Raw genomic sequence first — 16,196 nt, forward strand, 5'->3', positions numbered from 1 at the left:
TTACTATAAAGTAACAGTAACCAAGATAGTATGGTATCCTATCTAATAATAGACAAACAAGGTAATTGACTGTACCTTTGCTACACCTCCCATTGGCTAATCAGCATGATATGCAAATTAACCACCAACAAAGATGGTGGTTAATTTGCATATGGCGTGAAGCAGCGGATCGAAGACTGAAGGTGGCTCCGGCTGGAGCAGCAAAGGCTTTGAAGGCGGCTCTGGCCGGAGCAGCCAGGGCTTGAAGGCAGCTCTGGCCAGAGAGAAGGCCTGGGTCCCGGTGCTGGCAGCCAGGGGAAGGGAAGGCCTATTGCATGAATCTTTTCATGCAACAGGCCTCTAGTCTATATATAAAAGGCTAAATGACCATCCGACCATCCAACCAGTAGCTATGATGTGCACTGACCACCAGGGGGCAGACGCTCAACACAGGAGCTACAGAGTTGTGGTGATTTGGCAGCTGCAGTTCTCAGGTGACACACCCAGAACCAGAGAGGAGGGATCCCGATTCTGGGGTGTGTCACCCAAGAACTGCTCTCTTACAATCCGGGACCCCTTGGGGGATGTCAGAGAGCCAGTTTCAGCCCAATCCCCGCAGGCCAGGCCAAGGGACCCCACGTGCTGAAGGGACGGACCCTGCTCACTCCGCAGATGACCTTCAAGCTGCAGTGCCCCAGGTGCAGCCAGCCAGGGAGGGACCACAAAAGGTTGGCTCCAGGGCCTGACCGGCTAGTCCTGCCCCACCAGCCACCTTCTAATTAATTTCCTTTCAATGTGCACAAATCTGTGCACCGGGAACTAGTTATAAAATAATAGAAAGATCAATAGAACAAAATAGCGGATCCAGAAATAGTGCTATATAAATATAATCACTGTTCTTTGATAAAGGAGCAAAGGCAATATAATGTAGTAAATACAGTTCGTACAAAAAATGGTGCTGGAACAACTGTACACCCATATGCAAATAAATGAATCTAGACACAGAAAATTCACAAAAATTGACTAAAAGTGAATTAACTTAAAAATTAACTCATTTGTAAAATGCAAAACTAGAAAACTCCTGTAAGATAACATAGAAAGCCTGCATGATCTTGGATTTGATGATGTCTTTTTCAATATAACACTGAAGGCACAATCCATGAAATAAATAATTTACAAGCTCGGCTTCATTAAAATTAAAAACTTCTGCTCTGTAAAATACACAGTCAAGAGAATAAGACAAGCCACAAAATGGAAGAAAATATTTGCAAAAGACACATCTGATAAGAACTATTATTCAAAATAGGCAAATAACTCTTAAAACTCAACGGTAAGAAGACAACCAGATTAAAAAAGAGGGAAAGACCTGAACAGACACCTCACCAAAAAAGATATTCTGGTAGCAAATATGCACATGAAAAGATTCTTCACATCATATGTCATCAAGTAAATTATTACAGCAATTACATACCACTGCACACCTATTAGAATTGCCCAAATCTGGAACACTGACAACACCAAATGCTAGTGAGGATGTGGAGCAACAGGAACTCTCTCATTTATTGCTGGTGGGAGTGCAAAGTGGTACAGCCACTTTAGAAAGCAGTTTGGCAGTTTTACAAAACTAAACATACTCTTACCACATGATCCAGCAATCACACTCTTCAGTATTTAGCCAAAGGATTTGAAAACTGATGTCCACCCAAAAAACACAAATGCTTATAGAAGCTTTATTCACAATTGACAAAACTTGGAAGCAACCAAGATATACTTTTTTTTTTTTTAAGAATAGTTTACTGAGTTTTAGAGAGAGAGGAGGGGAGAGGGAGAGAGAGAGTGAAATATGAACATGAGATGAAACATTGATCAGCCAGCTCCTCCACACCCCAACCAAGGACCGAGCCACAACTCAGGCATGTGCCCCAACCTGGAATCAAACTGGCAACCTTTTGGTGCATGGGATGGTGCCCAACCAACTGAGCCACACTGACCAGGGCAAGATATTCTTTAGTAGGTGAATGGATAAATGAGCTTTGTTATAACCAGACACTAGAATATTATTTAATACTAAAAAGAAATAAGCTATGAAAAACATGACAAAAACATGAAAAATCTTGAATGATTATTTATATTTGTATTACATATGTGAAAGAAGCCAATCTGAAAAGGCTTGTATAATTCCAACTATATGACATTCTGGAGATGGTAAAATGATTAGTGGTTGCCAGATTTGAGGGAAGTAGGGTTGAAGAAGAGATGAACAGGTGGAGCAAGGAAATTTTTAGAGCAATGAAAACGCTCTGTATGATATTATAATGATGGATAAATGTCATTATACATTTGTCCAAACCCATAAAATATACAATACCAAGAGTGAACCCTAAGGCAAACTATGGACTTGGGTTGATTGTGGTTTATCAATGTGGATTCATCCTTCATAAAAAGAAATGTATCTCTTCGGTAAATGATGTTAATAATGGAGGAGGCTATGTATGTGTGGGTACACGGCATATATGGAAAATTTATGTACCTTCCACTCAATTCTGTTGTAAACCTACAACTTCTCTTAAAAAATTAGGTATTTTTTAAAAATAAAAAGCACCCAAATGCACAGATAATACCAAATGAGCATCAGTGTCAGTAAAAGTTTGGTAAGGAAAGTGAAATCCTGCTATAAAAACTGCTTTAGAATCTTTTAAAGGTCACACAGGTGACTGCAATTAAAACTCTATTTTGTATCACCTTGCATTGAATATGGAACCTAACATTCATCCATAAAAATCATTAAGGCTTATACTAATACTATGAAGGTTTGGGACCATTTTTTGATGAGTTGATTCAGCAGTTTCAGAAGAACATGTGGTTTGCAACTAAAAATGTTTTGATTAGCTAGTTGCTCATATTTTCAATATTATAAATATTTTCTTTTTCATTAACTAAGCTAATGATTACTAAAGCTAATGATCAGAGGCTAAAAGTTATGTGCAAATCAAAAATAGCCTATTCTATATTTGCTTATTTGAATGTATAATGTGTTTCTAAGGGAAGAGGTTTGTGTTTGCTTGTTTGTTTAACTTTTCTGTAAGGAATATGTCTTCTATATCACATTAGGTACTGTGGAACACTTTCTCCTAAATATTACTGAACTATGATCAAAATCAGGAAAAATAAATTGAAACAGAAACTAGTAGCACAATAGATTTATTCAATACATAGCTAAGAATGGGATGCCCGAAATTGTCTTTTTCTCTTCTGTAATGTTTCATTTAAATAATGGCTGTGAAATCTAGATCTTGAGAAAATAAAAATAGCATATGATTTGCTAATGACAAAGTTCTGATTATATAATCCAATGAAGACAGACATGAAGTTTTGAAACTTCAATCTCTTTTTTTTTTTTTTTTTTTTTTTAAATATATTTTATTGATTTTTTACAGAGAGGAAGGGAGAGAGATAGAGAGTTAGAAACATCGATGAGAGAGAAACATCGATCAGCCGCCTCCTGCACATCTCCTACTGGGGATGTGCCCGCAACCCAGATACATGCCCTTGACCGGAATCGAACCTGGGACCTTTCAGTCCGCAGGCCGACGCTCTATCCACTGAGCCAAACCGGTTTTGGCGAAACTTCAATCTCTTGATTAATGAGATGGTGTATTCCAAAAGCAAAACTAGAATTCATGTGGTAAGTAATTTTAAAAATATTCTCCAAAAAGCTTTCTTACAGAACAATCATGTCAAATTGAAACAAAACACTTAAATTACAGATATTTTCCCATATCACTCAGTCACAGAGCACACGGTAATTTAGAGGCAAGAATAACCCACAGCTAGTTTAAGATATATTTTCAAATAGTTTTTGTCCAAAATGTTGTCAAGACGTACAATCCACTTCATCTACTATCACTCATTACTCCCCATGACACTGCTTTGCATAGAACAGGCCTATGTAATCCCCATGCCTGCACTGGAGAAGCTTCCTGGAGGTGTTTTCAAGACTGTTCCTCCTTGAACCCATAGTGCTTCTGAGAGTGAGGAAGGACATGTAACGAGAATAGAGCCACAGCTGTCTCATAATTATTCACCTTACTAACTATAGATACGTTTTCTTACAGACCCTGGGAAAATGGAGGAAGGAACAAGGCTATAAAAAGATAAGATGCCTTGCCCTAACCGGTTTGGCTCAGTGGATAGAGCATCAGCTTGCGGACTCAAGGGTCCCAGGTTCGATTCTGGTCAAGGGCATGTACCTTGGTTGAGGGCACATCCCCAATGGGAAGTGTGCAGGAGGCAGCTGATCGATGTTTCTCTCTCATCGATGTTTCTAACTCTCTATCCCTCTCCCTTCCTCTCTGTAAAAAATCAATAAAATATATTTTAAAAAAAAGATAAGATGCCTCAATGGGTCCATTATGCAGAAAAGAAGTACATTTTGAGAACAGACCAAGGACAGGGCAATCTTTGATTTGGTTGCTGTGCCTGGGCCCTGACCCCCTCTGGGAATTTGCCTCAGGAACACTCTGGTCCCAGGGACAGGCTGAGCTGTTTGTAACACCGTAGAAGATTAGCCTCCTTGTTATCAGACTTTGAGCTCCTGAAGGCCAGACTGCAGACTCCACCCTTCCTTTTCCATGTTACACTCGTAGCTGACAGCTGCACGTAATTATCTTCTCCCTCGTGTGGACCATATATAACCAGCCCAATGGCAAGGGGGGAGGGTCAGAGCAGATTTTTGTGGGTGACTGACTGCTCTCCCATACTGCCGGCATTATTGGAATAAAAGCTCATATATGATTCAGCCTTGTCTCTGCTTAATTGGCCCAAGTGATGATAGGCAGTCCGGACCCTTTGGTTGTCTGGTTACACTTCTTTGTGCATATGACATGAAAAAAAAAAAAAATAGCAAGCATGAGCTGTTCCGTCTTCAGTGACTAGTGGTAGCTAAATCATGCACAGTGATGAAGCTAGATCTCAGCACATATGCTTGTCTGAAAATATCATACAACTCTCTCTTCATCTACCTTTTCCACAGAGACCTACACAGTCATTCTCAAGTGTCTGTCATTTTTCAGAGTGAGACCTCTTTGATGATACTCCATCCCTTAGGTGTGATATTGACTTTGTTGGGCAGTTATATAATATTAATATTATTTTAATTTGTGGCTCATACAAGATTTGTATACAGCACTCAATTCTCAAAAAGGTTCATTCTTTTCTAATCTTTCACTAATTTGGATTGTTCATCTTCTAAGCCTTTCAGTCTCAATCTGTTAGTGTAATTTACTCATAAATGGTTTCCTAAGAAATAGTAAAATTCTCTCATTTCTCTTTCATTTCATTCCACCAAAAAGGACACTTTCTTGTTCAAATCATACCATCTTTTACTCCTTGAACAGCCACAGTTGTATCATCTTCAGGTTCCAATTCTTATTTTTGTGGTAACTCCAAATTTTCATTTACTGGCCTAAAGTTAGATCCCAAACACTAAAAACAGTTTCTTCATTTAAATCTGACTCCTGCAAAAGAACTTATCATTTATTTAAAATGCTTCCCAGAGACCAGAAACACTAATCAGAAAGAATGTGTGCACCTCTATGTTCATAGCAGCACAATTTACAATTGCTAAGATCTGGAAACAGCCAAAGTGCCCATCAGTACATGAGTGGATTAAAAGCTGTGCTACACTTACACCATGGAATACTATGCAGCAGTAAAAAAATAAGGATCTCTTACCCTTTGAGACAGCATGGAGGGACCTGGAGACTATTATGCTAGGTGAAACAAGTCGGTCAGAGAAAGACAAGTATCACATGATCGCAGTCATATGTGGAATCTAATGAACAAAATAAACCGATGAACAAAATAGATCCAGAGCCATAGAAGCATGGAACAGACTGTGGAATCTCAGAGGGAAGGTGGAGGGTGGGGGAAGAGAGAAACCAAAGAACTTGTATGCATATATGCATTACCCACAGACACAGACAATATGGTGGTGAAGGCCTAGGGTTGGGGGATGGGGGGGTTAGAAGGGGTCAATGGAGGGAAAAAGGGGATCTATGCAATACTTTCAACAATAAAGATTTAATTTAAAAAACCCACAAAAAACCCCACAGGTATATCTAATCTATAGTGATAGATATCAGAACAGAGGTTGCCTGGGGATGGGCTGTGGTGAGTAGGATTGATTGGAAGGGCACAAGAGAACTTTCAGGAGTGATGAAAATGTTCTGTATCTTAATTGGAGTGGTGGTTACACATGTGTATACAATTATCAAGACTCATAGAATTGTACACCTAACTAATATCTACGTATACATCAATTAAAAATGAAACAGACAACAAAATGTAATGAAAAAAGTCAAAGCTTAAAAAATAAAACAATAAAATAAAATGCTTCACAGAGATTAACTTCCTCAGAAACGTTGTGTAGTGGGCAAGTTCAGTACTCTGCCCAGATCTTCTCAGATCTTTTTAAATATTTTTTGAAAACTCTTCTCCCAACTGAGACTCACTTTTGCTTCCAATGGCTATCATCTAAGACTGACTACAGGAGGTTTGCTACCCTCAAAAGAACTTTGCCTGCTAAGGCAGGCTTGCTTGGCTTCTTCCTCCTTATCAGTTTAGCTTCTCTTACCAATTTCTCCTGAGAGGACTTCAGTAACAAATCCCTTGCTCGGCGTCTGCTTCTGGGAAGCCCAAACTAAGTCATCTTGCAAAAAAAATAACCACGTATTGAAAACTCTGTTTTCAAGAGATGACTATACTCTACTTCTGTTCTTCATTCCAGATCAATTCTACTTCCAGCAACAGCAGCAGCAGAAGGAGAAGAAGAAGAAAAAGAAATTTAGCACCTGTGAGATCTAATCACTGTCCCATTTAGTATATTTATAACATTACTTGTTTAAAAGTAGAAAAGCAAGCCAAAAGGCACAAACTTTATTCCAAGTTTTAGTACAACAATAAAAGTACACTATTAACTTTCAAATATAATAAATCAATCACTATTTTATATTATTTTTTTTATGTTAGTGTTCTTAGGAACTACCATGTTGCTACATATAATAAATTCATTAAATAAATCTTCATTCTGAAACCCCAAATTTAAAAGTTTCAAATATTTTTCAACTGTGTTGAGATCGCATGATTTTAGGCAGATTTATTAGAAGATTCACGCAACCAGACAACAGAGGTGCTATTTGAGGAAAACATTTTGGTCGCTCTCATTCCAACTAGATGACAAAGATGGGACAGAACTCAATCATGGTGCACATGCTCAGAGCCAAGAGGCTCATAACATCTTCCTGGTTCTCTCAAACCAAGTTTTCCCAAATTTCCCACTTTTAAAAAAATTAGCAATTCTCATTTTTAATCATTGTCTACCTCACCTACAGTTCAAGAACAGTAGAATCAAAGTATATTGTAGATCAAGAGTAATTAGCACAGAGGATGGTAAAGATAATATGGTTTTATAAGACAGAACACTGTGAAATAATAAAATTGTATAATCTGTAATAGGATCAGAAAATTTACAGTGACTTGAAGAGTATTTATTGCTAATACTATATTATTATGTCTTTGTGATGTCCTTATTAGAGCAATATCAAAATACAAACTGAGTAACAGTTATCAAAAACAAATATTGGTGTTGTGAAAATGATTTTATCATAGGCTAAGTAAATATAACCACTTTTGCTCTTGACCTCAAAACACTTGTAAATATTAAAGTTCCTAAACATTTGTAAACATTAAACTTTTAAACATTCAAATTCAAAACTTGAAGCTGGTATACATGGTTGGACAAAGGTAGGTTTACAGTTGCTTGTATGGAAAATGATACGATAATGAATAAACAATAATACACTCTGAACTTCGCATACTCACAGCTATAAACCTATTCCCCCCAACCCCCTCTCTGCATAAATAATTAAAACTGCTGCAAATGTCATACACTTATGGAGTGGGGCCCAGCAATGGGTGCATAACTTGAATATTGGCTTTTATTTGGTGACACAGTCTGAAATAGAACCTGACTGGTACGGCTTAGAGCCAAAAACAGAGAGCTGAGAGCAAATAAAAAATTTTTATGTTCTACCTTCTCCGTGTTAGGTAGCTGCAAAAAATAAATACAACGTAATTCTTTCCATCTAGAAGATCAATTCCGTTGACAAGAGAGTCAACTACAAAATAAAACACCCTGCAATAGGAGCATCAACCAAGTCTTGCAGAAACACAAAATCGGAAGCAACTAATTCCAAACAGGGGTAGAGAGCTTCAAAGAAGGGGTGAGAATTGAGGTGGGCTGAGTAGCAATTAAGTTCTCATGATAGTTTCCACTCATCAGATTAGAACGTTTCTAGTTTATTCCCCTTTGTATCTCCACCAGCTAATAGCTACCTGGTATGCATAAGAGGTGCTCTGATGTATGCTGGATGAATTAGTGAATAAGATAGTCAACCATTATTCTCGTTATCAGTATCCTCCAACATTCCCATCTTTGTCACTCCTATCTCTAATATTACTATTAGCACTATTGCTTACGTTCTCTTCTTTGAGTAAACACTGAGCATGCAATATTTTACTAAAAAGAAAGAAAAAGGAAGAACATTCTATGGACACAAAATTCAGTTCACAAATAAACAGAAACTCTTAAAAAAAATTTTCCCCAACCGGCTTGTTCAACCTCATTTTTTTCTTTATTTTATTTTACTTTTTAAAATCTTCAATGTTGAAAGATAACATATCTCCACTTTTTTCCCCATTGACCTTTTCTAGCCCACCCCTGCCCCGGGCCTTCACAGCCCTATTGTCTGTGTCCATAGGTTATGCATATATTCATATAACTTTGGTTGATCTCTTCCTACCCACCCACCCTCCCCTGCCTTCCCTCTGAGATTCCACAGACTGTTCCATGCTTCTATGACTCTGGATCTATTTTGTTCATCAATTTATTTTGTTCATTAGATTCCACATATGAGTGAGATCATGCATTACTTGTCTGTCAGAGACACAGGTCAATTCTCGGCGGCAGGGCAGACGGAGAAGCCATGAGAAGTTTGGGTATATAAGTATGAGTCTTTATTGCAGGAGCCAGTGGCACAACAGTCCTATACGGCAAAACAGTCCTTCACAGCAAAGTCCATACAGGCAGGCAGCCGTACACCGACTGGTGAAGAGATGCATCTTTCCCACAAAGCAGCAATAGTCTCTGTGCCCACAGCTATTATCTGAGCAGCCACATGCTGCCTCCTACACTCACTGCCTCACATCGGAGCGGTACCTAAGCTCGCTGCCTCAGCAGCCTCTCTGGCTCAGCAGCTTCTCCTGTCTCCCCTGCCCAGCACACTGGCTGGTCTCTGTAGCCTCACATAGTAACTACCTCCTACTTCTCTCTCAGCATACTGGCTGGTCAACACTGTAGTTATATCTGCGCTCTCTATGAGCTCTTAGCTTCACATCATAGTAGTGTCAGCTCTTAGCTCTGTCTGAGCTCTCCTCTCTGATAGCTATAGCCTCTGTGTCCCCGGCATCTGCGTCTCTGAGCTCTCTAGCCACTCTCTTCCCAGCACATTGGCCTTAGTAATATACTTTTAATGCTACGTAGACAAAAGAGGCTAGTTGCCAACAGTGACATCAATCATTTGGGGTACAGAAGGGCACAGTGTGCCATGTGATCGCTGTGACCTTGCAGCTATATATGGTATCTTGGCCTTGGTCACCCCAATTAGGCTCATGCTCAGAGTGGCCTTGGCCATTCTGGGGTATTGACAACAAGGCCTCTGTGCTTCCATTGGCCTTGACTATCCTTGGACCCTGGCGTGGTTCCCACATTGTCTTTCCTTGATTGGCTTATTTCACTTTGCATAATACTCTCCAGGTCCCTCCGTGCTGTCTCAAAGGGTAAGAGATCTTTCTTTTTCACTGATGCAGAGTATTCCATGATGTAAATATACCACATCTTTTAATGCATTCATCTACTGATGGACACTTGGGCTGCTTCCAGATCTTTGCTATTGTAAATAACACTGCTGTGAACATAGCAGTGCATACATTCTTTCAAAATACTATTTCAGAATTCTTAGGATATATTCCCAGAAGTGGGATCACTAGGTCATAAGGCAGTTCCATATTTAAGTTTTTGAGGAAACTCCATACTGTTTTCCATAATGGTTGCACCAGTCTGCATTCCCATCAGCAGGGTAGAAGGGTTCCCTTTTCTCCACATCCTCACCAGCACTTGTCATTTGTTAAATTGCTGATGGTAGCCATTCTGACAGGTGTGAGATGGTACCTCATTGTTGTTTTAATTTGCATCTCTCTTATGATCAGTGACTTTGAGCATTTTTTCATGATCAAATGTAGGAGACATTTTTCATACGTCTCTTGGATTTCTGTATGTTCCTTTTGGAGAAGTGTCTATTTAGGCCCTTTGTCCATTTTTGATTGAATTGTTTGTTTTCCTTTTGTTAAGTTGTATGAGTTCCTTATGTATTTTGAATACTAATCCTTCATCAGATGTATCAGATGTAACCCTTTATCAGATGCCAAATATGTTCTCCCAACCCTTTTGTGTTGATGGTTTTGCTGTGCAGAAGCTTTTTATTTTGATGTAGTCACATTTGTTTATTTTTTTCTTTAGTTTCCTTTGCCCTAGGAAATGTATCTGCAAACATATTGCTATGAGAGATGTCTGAGATTTTTCTGCCTCTGGTTTCTTCTAAGATTTTTATGGTTTCATGACTTACATGTAAGTCTTTTATACATTTTGAGTTTATTCTTGTGTATGGTGTAAGTTGGTGATCTAGTTTCATTTGTTCACATGTATCTGTCTAATTTTCCCAACACCATTTATTGAAGAGACTGTCTTGACTCCATTGTATTCTTTTGCCTCCTTTATCAAATATTAATTGAGCTTAATGGCTTGAGTTGATTTCTGGGATCTCTGTTCTGTTCCATTGATCTATCTATATGCCTGTTCTTATACAAGTACCGGGCTGTTTTGATTACAGTGGCTTTGTAGTATAACTTCATATCAGGTATTGTGATCCCTCCAACTTTGTTATTCTTTCTCAAGATGGCTGTGGCTATTCAGGGTCCTTTTTTTGGTTCCAAATACATTTTTGGAATATTTGTTCTAGATCTGTGAAATATACTGTTGGCATTTTAATAAGGATTGAATTGAATCTATAAATTGTTTTGGGTAGTATGGAAATTTTAATGATGTTTGCCAGGGTTCTTGTCCCAGCATCAAGAAGTGTTCAGGAATCTGGAAAAGGCGCTGTGCGTAGATGACATAGGAATCCAGAGACTAATAAAGAGTCCAGAGACGAGATATAATTTTGAAAGGCATTGGGGGTCAGAGGACCTTCAGCTAAAGGAACTGAAGACTCCCTCCTTGTCTAGGAACCTTGCTTTTATTAACACAATTTGTCCTAAGGCAAGGTGGAGATAATACACTTCAAAGGGTAAGGTTTCAAAGGGTACAGAAACATTGTCAGTTTGGGGAATAGCCTACGGCTGTTCAGGTGTTTGGCCAGTAGGAGGCAATAACATGTAGATTAAGATGCCCTTTAACTGTCTGGCAGCCACAATCAGTTTCCTATTCAGGTTTGGGGAAATGCCTTTTAGCTGTTCCCAGCTGGTGACTACCTGTGTGACTCAACCCTGTTGAGTCCCCAAATTTCATCAACCTTTTGATGAAACTCTTGAAATTATGACATGCTGGAATTGGTCTACGGCAATGTTAATTCTACCAATCCATAAACACAGTATATTCTTCTACTTGTTAATATCTTCCTCTATCTCTTTTTTCAACATCCTGTAATTTTCTGAGTACAAGTTTTTTACTTCCTTGGTTACATATTTTCTAAGTATCTTAATTTTGTTGTTGTTATGATAAATGAGATTGTTTGTTTATTTTCTCTTTCTGAGAATTCATTCCCTATATAATAAAAGCCTAATATGCAAATTGTTCAATCAGGAGTTTGACTGCTCACTATGACATGCGCTGACCACAAGGGGGTGGCACAGAACATGACGGGCGTCAGCGATGCGGCACTGGCAGCGGGCAGCAGTGGAAGTGCTGCTGGCCCTAATGGGATCCAATAAGAGTGGGACCTCAGCGGGATGGTGGAACAGGTGAGCGGATGGTACCAGGCCAAGGTGGGTTCAAGCGGGGGCCCAATCACCCAGCCGATCACCCTGCAGACTGCAGCCAGTGGCATTGGTGGGGCGGAGCCACTGCCCGGCTCCCAAGCCCTGAAGGAGCTGGACAGGGAGCCCGGCCCCAATCTATCGCCTTGCAGGCGGGATGGTGGAGCAGGTGAGGAGGTGGCGCCAAGCCATGGCAGGGTGTCAGGTGGGGTTGCAGGGCTGGAAGGCTGGGGACTCAAGCTGGGGCCTGATCCCTGCAGGTCACCCCAAGGAACCCCACCCATGCATGAATTTGTGTACTGGGCCTCTAGTTGGTATATAAAAATGCCATCGATTTCTCTGTGTCAAGTTTGTATCCTGCTATATTACCAAATTCATTTATTAATTCTATTCATTTTTTGGTGGAGTCTTTAGGATTTTCTGTGTACAATATCATGTCATCTGTGAAAAATGAGAGTTTTACTTTCTTCTTTCCAATTTGGATGCCTTTTATGTTTTCCTCTTTTCTGATCACTGTGGCTAGCACATTTAGTACTATGTTAAATAAGAGTGGTGAAAGTGTGCATCCCTGTCTTGTTCCTGTTCTTAGGGGAAATGGATTTATTCTTTGCCCATTGAGTATGATGTTGGCTTGTCATACTTGGTCTTTATTATGTTGAGGTATGATCACTCTAGTCCCACTTTGCTGAAAGTTTTTTTTTTTATTAAAAATGGGTGTTGGATTTTGTCAAATGTTTTTTCTGCATCTATTGATATGTGGATATAGTCTTTTAGTCCATTTATGTGATGTAGCCTGTTTATTGATTTGTGTATATTGTACCAGCCTTACATCCTTGGAATAAATACCACGTAGTCATGGTTTATGATCTTTTTAATATATTGCTAGATCCAATTTACTAATACTTTGTTGAGGATTTTTAGCATCTATGTTCATAGGGATATTGGCCTGCAATTCTCTTTCTTTGTAGTGTCTTTATATGGTTTTGGAATTAGGATAAAGCTGGCCTCATAAAAAGAGCTTGGAAGTGTTTCTTCCTCTTGGATTTTTTGGAATAGTTTGAGGAGTATAAGTGTTAGTTCTGTTATACCCAGATTTCAGGATCCCCAAGAGACCACACCAGGGAGCCAGCCATCTCCGATGCAAAAGCATAAGAGTCTTTATTCAAGCCCGGGCTTGGCTCCCCTACCCTCCTTACTGATGCAGCAGCAAGTGGCAGAGAGAGCTAGCCCTGTGGGAAGAGGGGTTTTATAGGGGGTTGGAGTAAGGGGAGGAGAAAGGACTGTGGGCCCTGCCGATTGGCCAGGCGCAAGTTGGTGTCTTATTACACAGGATGTGGTCATATCTATGGCACGCACTTCCCTTGATTGTCATTGGTTAGTTTAAAGAAGTCCTGGGTGTGGCTAGCAGAGGCTTGGGCTTCCGGGAAGAAGCCTTGCCGAGCACATGGCTGCCCAAAAATGGAGGATCCAGGGTAAGATGGAGGGCATAGCCCTTACCCTGGGGCAAGATGGAGGGCGTAGTCCTCACCCTTTCAAGTTCTTCTTTGATTGTCTGGTAAAACTCCCTTGTAAAACCGTTGGGACCAGGGCTTTTGTTTGCTAGGTGTTTTAGATTATTGCTTCAATTTCATTAGTTGTTATTGACCTATTCAGGTTTTCTGATTTTTCCTGATTCAGTTTTGGGAAATTGTATTTTTCTAGGAATTTGTCCATTTCACCCAGGTTTTTCAGTTTATTGGCATGCAGATTTTTATAGTATTTTCTTGCAACCCTTTGTATTTCCGTGGTGTCAATTGTTATTTCACTGCTTTCATTTATGATTTTATATGGGTCCTCTCTCTTTGTTTCTTGATGAGTCTGGCTACAGGTACATCAATCTTGTTTATCATCTCTTGGTTTTATTGACTTTTTTTAATGCTCTATGTCATATATTTCTGCTCTAATCTTTAGTATGTCTTTCCTTATAATTACTCTGGGCTTTTCTTATTGTGCTTTTTCTAATTCTTTAAGTTGTACAGTTAAATTTTTCTTTTCTTTTCTTTTCTTTCTTTCTTTTTTTCTTTTTTCTTTTTGAGGTAGGCTTGTACTGCTATGAACTTCCCTCTCAGGACTGCTTTTGCTATGTTCCAGAGATTTGGGCTTATTGTGTGTTCATTTTCATTTGTTACCAGGAAGTTTTTTATTTCTTTCTTGATCTCATTGGTAACCCATTCATTGTTTAATATCATGCTATTTAGCCTCCATGCGTTTGAATGTTTTTGAGTGTTTTTACTGTAGTTGATTTCTAATTTCATTCCATTGTGATCTGAGAAGACACTTGATATAATTTCAATCTTCTTGAACTTGTAGAGACTTGTTTTGTGTTCTAATATGTGTCCTGTCTTTGAGAATGACCCATGTGCACTTGGGAAGAATGTAAATTCTGCAGCTTTAGTGTGAAATGTTCTATAAATGTCAGTTAAATTCATCTGTCCAGTGTGAACTTTAGAGTCACTATTTCCTTGTTAATTTTTTGTCTGGAAGATCTATCCAGTGAAGTCAATGGGGTGTTAAACTTCCCTACTGTGACTGTATTGTTGTTGATCTCTTCCTTAAAGTCCTCTAGAAGTTTTTTGTATATATTTAGGTGCTCTTATATTGGGTGCATATAATGGTTTAGCAGGGTTATATTCTCTTATTGGGTCAATCCATTTAGTACTATGTAGCGACCTTTGTGGTCTCTTGTGATGTTCTTCATTTGAAGTTTATTTTGTCAGATATGAATATTGCTACCTCAGCTTTTTTTCATTTCCATTTGATGAAAAAAATTTCCCAATCCTTTAACTTTATTTTGTGTGACTCTTTTGTTCTGAGGTGGGTCTTTTGTAGGCAGCATATAATTGGGTATTGTTTTTGTACCCATTCAGCTACCCTATTTTTATTGATTGGAGCATTTAATCTATTTATATTTAAGGTTGTTATTGCTAGGTACTTATTTATTGCCATTTTAATTCGGTATGACTATGTGTCTCTCTCTATTTCTTCTTCTTATTATAGCAGTCCCTTTAACATTTCTTGCAGTGTTAGTTTGGTGGTGATAAACTTCTTTAAGTTTTTTTTTGTCTGGGAAGCCCTTTATTTCACCATCTATTTTGAATAATAGCCTTGCTGGATATAATAATCTTGGTTTCAGATCCTTTCTTTCCATTACATTGAGTATTTCATGACATTCACTTCTCATCTGTAATTTCTGATGAGAAATCAGGTGTCAGCCTTATGAGAGCTCCTTTGTTGGTAACAGTTTGCTTTTCTCTTGCTGCCCTTAAGATTCTCTCTTTGTCTTTAATTTTTGGCATTTTAATTACTCTTTGTCTTGGCATGGGACTGTTTGGGTTCTTCTTGCTTGGGACTCTCTACGCCTCTTGAACTTGTGTGAATTTTTCTTTCACCAGGTTAGGGAAGTTTTCTGCCATCATTTCTTCAGACATGTTCTCTATTCCTTGCTCACTTTCTTCCCCTATGGCCATGCCTGTGAAAACCCCCTTGGCCCATCCAGTAGAGTTTCATGTTTTCCCACAGTTCCCTAAGCTGTCTTCCTGTTTTTAATTGTTTTGCTTTTCTTTTTGGTTCTCTTCTTGAGTGATTTTTTTCTACCCTGTTTTCTAATTCACTGATTCGATCCTCAGCTTCCCCTAATCTACTGAGTGTTCCTCCCAATGCCTTTTTTAAGTGCACTCTCAATCTTTACTTGTGACTAGTCTTTTTTCATAGTTACTATTGAGCATGCTTGGTGTCATTATTCAGTACTCTATATCTGATACATTTATTATATCCATTTCATTTAGCTCTTCTTCTGGAGAATTCTCTTGTTTTTTTCATTTGGGGCTTGTTATTTGTCTCTCCATTTTGGCTGCCTGTTTAAGTTTCTGTATGTATATTAGATAAATCTGCTGTGACTCACAATCTCTAGTGCAGGACAACATGAGTCACTGTTTATGACTGGCCCTGAATATCCTATCTGTAGCTATCAGCAATCCACAGTTTGTGGCTCCCTCTGCTGGAGCTGAGTGCCTTTAGAAAGGACCAAT

The sequence above is a fragment of the Myotis daubentonii genome, chromosome 2 (assembly GCF_963259705.1).
Source record: "Myotis daubentonii chromosome 2, mMyoDau2.1, whole genome shotgun sequence".
Classification (NCBI taxonomy): domain Eukaryota; kingdom Metazoa; phylum Chordata; class Mammalia; order Chiroptera; family Vespertilionidae; genus Myotis; species Myotis daubentonii.